We start from the raw sequence: 6545 nt of genomic DNA, 5'->3' as shown, positions 1-6545 counted from the left end.
ACATTGCAGCTACAGAATGATAGCTACTGGAGTTCCGAGGAGTGCAGAATGAGAGCAGTACCTGATGATGATGGCAGGATCATTATCAGGAATCTGGCAAGAACTGCAGTGTAGAGATGCAAAGATACCAGTGGAAAGGTAAATTTATATACCCACTTGCAATTTGCCTGTTGCCAGACCATAGATACAAGTACAACATGCCACTTTCCTCTGAGACTTTCTGAAAAATTGTGGTTTTTGATTGAGATTGTGTCTATCCCAAATGTTTGTTTGTCCTGATAGAAAATTTTTTTTCTGTATAACGTAGTTTTATATTGAGTATGTAGAGAGAGAGAGAAAGATGGGGAGGGAGGGAGGGATTGTGAGCGAGATTGAGTGTGTGTTAGTGGCATTGACAGCCTAGTTTACTCAGTTATTCCTTTTAGTGAGTCTCCAGAGAAATATGTGCCTCAAAACCATCATAGATGGGACCCTCGATCAGTGCACTCAGTACAGAGTGAAATGTTTCAGAATATGGTTGACTGGTTAGCAAAGTTACTTTGTAATGTATGCAAGACTGATTCAGTAATTTAGGCCGCTTGTCAAAGATTGGAATAAATTGGCCCGTTGGTCATACCAAATGTAAGATACAGGAATTGAATTTATAAAATTATAAGCACCAGACAGCTTAGGTCATGTGATGCCATGGATTAAGGAAATTAAGATCTTTTAGGATGATGTGTGGACACCATCAGTGTAATGTTATCTAGAGTGTTGGTAAGGTAAGGTTGTTTGAGTAGGTGTTCATCTTGAGTAGAGATTAGTTTGTTTTAAGATGATGATGATATTATCTGGATGAAAGTTCTGTGATTCTTTTAGGACGTCTTCGAGATTAGGGGTGGGAGTGGGTGGGAAAGGGAGGCTAGATGTGGGAAAGCTGTTGTATGTGCTGTTATGTACTTTGGACAGGTGAAGACGATATGTGAGACTGAGAGGGAACAGGGTTGAGCATAAGATTGGTGGAGATCTTATCATGAGATAGGAATGTGTTTGTATGGATCAAATTTGTCTAGTTACGGTTTCTCAATGTCTATTTTTGTGTTCAGAGTGGAGTGCAACCATGGGATTTAATTTGACTTTGCAATTTGTTTTCTGAGATCATCCCAAAATGATTGCCAGCAGTTATAAAGATAGGTATGGAAGGGAGGGAAGTAGTCAGGAAAGGGTACAGCCTTGGGATAGTGACCATTTAATGATAAAGCAGAGCGTGCTAATGAGTCCACATGTTTATTTTTTGGGGATGCCTACATGACTTGGTATCCAGCAAAAACAAACATATTTTACAGACAGAAAGGCAGAATAACCAGTCTTGAATTTCTTTATAAGTTTGTCATAGACTGTATGAGAGATAAGGAATTAACATTTCGTGAAGATGTTAAAAGATGAAGATAGAAAGAAAAGATAATGTTTTAGAATGAAGAGTATATATTTCATTGGTGAGGACACTGGTTATGGATGGTGAATGGAACTAAAGATGTTGGGAGGGAAAGGATGGAACTGCTAGAGCCTTGTTGGGATTTGGATCCATGTGTAGTAGAGATGAGTGTGTAGGAGTCCTGTGTCGACATGTATTCAAGGAAGTTTGACTGTAGTAAGGCAGAAAGGTGCTGGACTTGAGAGGGTATGTGATGGAAAGGGGCATATTGAGATAGGGATCAACCACAGGGGGTAGAGTGAGTATGGAAAGGAAAGGCATTTTATTTTATTTATAGCTCAGACCTCCCCACTACCTTACTGCCTGATATCAATCTCTCTCCTGCTACTACTGCTTCTTCTCATTCCCCTTACTTGTTCCTTTTCAACTACTCAAACTATGCCCCTTGACCTTCCCTTCTTTACCACTTTAATATACTCGAGAATCTATCCTATCCATACCCCTTTCTCTCCAGATCACTCTCTACCTCACTCCCTTTAGTTCTGATTCTCTCCCTCCCTCTCTACTCCCAGATTATAATTTAACTCCCACACCCATCATCAACTCAACAATTCCAACCAATATCATGGCTCATTAATTTCTCTCCTATAATGGCCTCAATATCTGTTCTTGAATGGAATATACATACATGACTTTTGTACCCATAGAAATCACCTTCGGTACCTTCATTTCAAAATATAACCCCCAAATAATTTGCTCACAAGAAACCATCATTATGAGGATTACGATTATATTTTGCCAGGGGGAACAGTGTGGTACTGAGAACAACCTTAGGAGACATCTTCAAATTGAGTGAATTGGGAAGACAGTGACGAGTTATGTGGATGCAAAAAGTGTAATTAAGTAGAAAGGATTGGATGAAGATGGTTTCTTGTAGTCAAATCATTTGGGGATTATATTTTTTAAACATGGTAGCAAAGATCATTTCTATATGTACAAAAGCCACATATATTGCATTGAAGAACAGATATTGAGGTCATTATACAAAAGAAATTAGTGAGACAAGGGGCTTGGTATTGGGGAAGGATATTGAGGATTGGAATAACTCAGCTATGTTGTCAGTCATACCAAATTTTAGATACAGGAAACATCATGTAGAATTTATTGCAAGTTTTGTGCAACCGATTTATACATTTATTAAACCAACAATTTTTTTCAGGTTGAAAATATCCAGAAGTCTCCTCACAAAGCCTGGTGATGGCAGCAGCAGCAGCAGCAGCATAGAAAGTAGATAAAAAACAGGAGCAAGTGAACAGCAAGGAATCAACAGACATCTGATGTCTTGACCTGCTGCTGCCGCTGAAACATGGTATACTACTACTTGTTGATATTATGGCAGCTATTATTGTGAGATTGTAGGTAGCCATCAATAGTATATATATGTATCACTTTTTTGCATTGATTTGAGGTATAAGGATTTATTTACATGTATGAATTAAGTAAGGTCCTTAGACCTAAATTAACTGCTTTTAAGTAAAAAATACTCAAAAGTCTCTGGAGATTTGTAGTTGTGTAAGTAATTATCAAATGAAAAGTGCTACTTCCTTCAAAAATCTTTAATTTAATTACAAAGATTCAATAATCTCTGGAGAGTCTTTGGAGTATTTTCGACAGTACAATTTTTAAAGGCCAGGGAGAGATGCTGGTACAATTGATACTGAAGTCTGGAAACACTACAATTTTTTGAGGTTGGGGAGGGAGGACGCTGATGCAACTGATACAGGAAGTTGAGGTCTATTGTTCTCACCAGGAGAGAGGGAATCCTAGGCGGGTTAGTATATTACTATCGGTACAGGAAGTTTTAAATCCAAACCGAAGCTTCCTAGCAAGTCACTTTACTTTTTTCCTCCTCTTCAGAGTGCACTATAGGGTGTCCTGGGCTGGCAGGATACAATCCAGTTAAATGGGTGGGGGTGGAAACTTAGATGATTATTAGACCACAACTTTGCCTAATGGGAGACCCTTTTGTCATCCTCTCCAGTGGTGAGCTATGGAGGGCATCTGGCCAGGCAGGATGCTGGTTCAACTGGTGCTGAAAAATCCAGGAGACCATTGAATCTGCAGGAAGAGACCAGAGTACATATTAGAGTTTAAGAATCTTAAACTATAAAGCAGCTTTAAGATTCATTGAATTCCTGACAAAATTAACAGGAAGCTTCCTTCACCAACCTTGATATCCTTGAATTTTACAATATGTTGCTGTCCAGAAATACTTTAAACAAACCCTACATCTTCTCTATACTAAGTAAAACTTTATATGCACTTTAATATTACATCAACACCAACAAACCTCAGCACCACACCAACATGTCACATTCCCCATTTCTTCCTCCTTATGATCAATCTCTTCCACTTTATATCACTTCATGGGTCCTCCTTCCCTTATTTACAGAAAAGCAACAAAGCCTTTTTAAATTTTTTAAAAAAAATTTTTAAAATTTAAAAAAGGTTTCCCAAAATTAACCCCAAAAAACCAAAAATTTTTTTTTTTAAGTTTTCCAAAAAAATTTAAACCCCAAAATTTTTAATTTAAAAAAATTTAAAATTTTAAAATTTTAAAAAAAAAAAAAAAAATTTTTTTCCCCCCCCCAAAATTTTTTTGGGGGGGCCCCCTTTTCAAAAAAAAAGGGGGGAAATTTTTCCCGGGGGGTTTTTTTAAAAAACCCCCCCAAAAAAAACCCTTTCCCCCCCTTTAAATTTTTTCCCCTTTAAAACCCAATTTCCCTTTTAAAAACCCCTTTAAATTTTTTTGGGGGGCCCAAGGGTTTTTAACCCCCAAACCCTTTTTCCCCTTTTTTTTAATTTTTAAAGGGTTTTGGGGGAACCCTTTCAATTGGTGGTTTTCCCCCCTTGGAATTTTTTCCCCAAGTACTTTAAAGTTTTTTTAAAAAATTTTTTTTTTCCCTTAATTCCCTTTTTCCCCAAAGGTTTTCCCCCGGGGTTCCAAATTTTTTTTTTTCCCAAAATTTTTTCAAACCCTTTCATTTCCTTTAATTAAAAATTTTTGGAAAAAATTTCCCCCCCCCCCCCAAATTCCATTTTTTTTCCTCCCTTTAAAACCTTTTTTTTTTTTCCCCTTAAAAAAAAAGGGGCAGGGGTTTTTAAACCCAAAAGGGGGTTTTCCCCGGCCCCCCCCTTTTTTTTTTTTTTTAAAATTCCCGGGGCCCTTTTTTCCCCCCGGGGTTCCTCAAAAGATATTTTACTGGGGGGGGCCCCCAAATTTTCCCGGTTTGCACCTCCTGTTCCACTCCAGTCGAGATTCAGCCTTCATATAAGCAAGTAGTGTTGCCTTTTGTCCTACCAAACCATGGATAATCCAAAGAAAACACCACAAAGGGATCATGAAAAGGTAGATAAATGATAAAAATACGTTTTCATTTTATTTTCACTGATACAATGACAATGGCATAGCTAGGATATCATAAGCACCAACTGAATAAAATATAACCTACAAGACTTACTTAAATTTTGTGGTTTCAGATGAAATGCTAATAGAATTAGTCAAAGGTAAACCAGAGCTGTTATGACCCTGACCAGTGACAAGGGCGAAAAGAAGTTGGGTCAAATAAGCAGGCAGTTGGGATGTGAAGGTAAGAAATTCCATACAAAGCCTAATATCCACTGTGGAAATGCATTTCCTCCTCACTAAACAATTTTCTTATACAATAATGTTTGCATCTTAACATATTGGCAAGGTATTGAGAGAAAATAAAATACACATTTTTAACCGAAGAAAGAAATTTCATATGCATAATAACAACAGCCTAATATCCACTGGGAAATGCATCTCCTTAGGTCATTCAACAAATATTCCTACACAAGTTTGTTTATCTACTTAAAATATCATTTTGCTAAGCCACTGAAGCAGCTGGGGAGCCGAAATAATCTTTCAGTGTTTCTCTCACGCCAAAAGCCTCCCTTGTAGCATTTCCCCCTATTCCTCTCATTGGAAGTAGGCCTACTGTGTTTGGAGGCATGTCAACGGTATCTGGTAATGCAACAGCATTTGGGTGTATCAGATTGTGAAGTATGCATGTTGTAATGAGTGCATTAGCGTTAGCAGGCATAGCTTTAAGTTTCCAAAATATGTTCTGAATGTTTGCTCTAGAATACCAAATGTGCACTCAACTATCCTCCTGGCTCTAGATAATCTATAATTAAAAATCCCTTCTCTACTTTGTTCTTCAGTCTGTGAACCTGGGTAGGGCCTCATCAAATTTCTTTTCAGCGGAAAAGCCTCATCTCCCAGTATAACATATGGTGCAAGCACATCAGTGTCAGAAGTGCAGCATCTTCTGGTACATTTAATGAACTGTTCATCTTCCAGATATTTTGCAAAGTTTGGAATTTGTAAAAATTCCACTGTCACTTACCAACAGAAAATGTCTTTTTATAGTTGTAATATAGGGAGCCACTATTTGCAGGTGCTTCAATTACATGTTTACCATCAAGTGTGCCTATGCAGTTTGAGAAGTTCCACTGTGCCCAATATTTATTTGCAATTCGTTGCCAGTCTTCTTGGTGTCGGTATAGCCTTGGCCATAAGGTTTTTCATTATTACATGACAAACTTCTAGTACAGTACCCCGAGTGGTTGAATGGCCTAGACGAGATAGCTGAAAGCTAGTGATTTGTAGGAATCCCACATAGCCAAAAACCTGCAATGAAACAATGGAGGGAATAACTAATCCATTTTCTTCTTATTTTCAGGGTATAAGAAGTGTAAGGAACGCTGGGAATGCCTGTGATCGCAGTATCGTAAACACAAAAATAAGAAAACAGAGTGGGGAGGCTGCTGCTGGCTGCCAGAAATGTCAGTTTGAGGATCAAACGTCATTTTTGTTTGCATTTATGAAGGACAGAACACGAGTTACATCTCGGCAAAAGGCTGAAAATGAAGCAGGAGATTCAGATAATTCAGAACACTATGACACAAGAAAGAGTACTAAGGACAAGCTGTTGGTGTTGCACAAGATAGGCCTACACTCCTAGCAAGAATGCCTCACGCATAAAAGAAAAACACAGGAAAATAACAGTGCATCTGCTACACTTGAGATATTTAGTAGAAAAGA

The 6545-nt window shown here is 38.0% G+C and overlaps 1 long non-coding RNA gene across 1 annotated transcript; it reads left to right on the top strand.

Moving 5' to 3' along the window:
• The first annotated feature begins 22 nt into the window (after positions 1-22).
• Positions 23-3831, top strand: LOC123512323. The gene is made up of 3 exons (XR_006677063.1): positions 23-138; positions 2634-2783; positions 3456-3831. It is a non-coding gene; the product is annotated as an uncharacterized LOC123512323 (long non-coding RNA).
• Positions 3832-6545: the final 2714 nt, after the last annotated feature.

Source organism: Portunus trituberculatus, chromosome 33 (assembly GCF_017591435.1).
Source record: "Portunus trituberculatus isolate SZX2019 chromosome 33, ASM1759143v1, whole genome shotgun sequence".
NCBI classification, from domain to species: domain Eukaryota; kingdom Metazoa; phylum Arthropoda; class Malacostraca; order Decapoda; family Portunidae; genus Portunus; species Portunus trituberculatus.
Note: the sequence above shows the minus strand (reverse complement) of the source record. Positions and strands in the feature narration are given on the sequence as shown.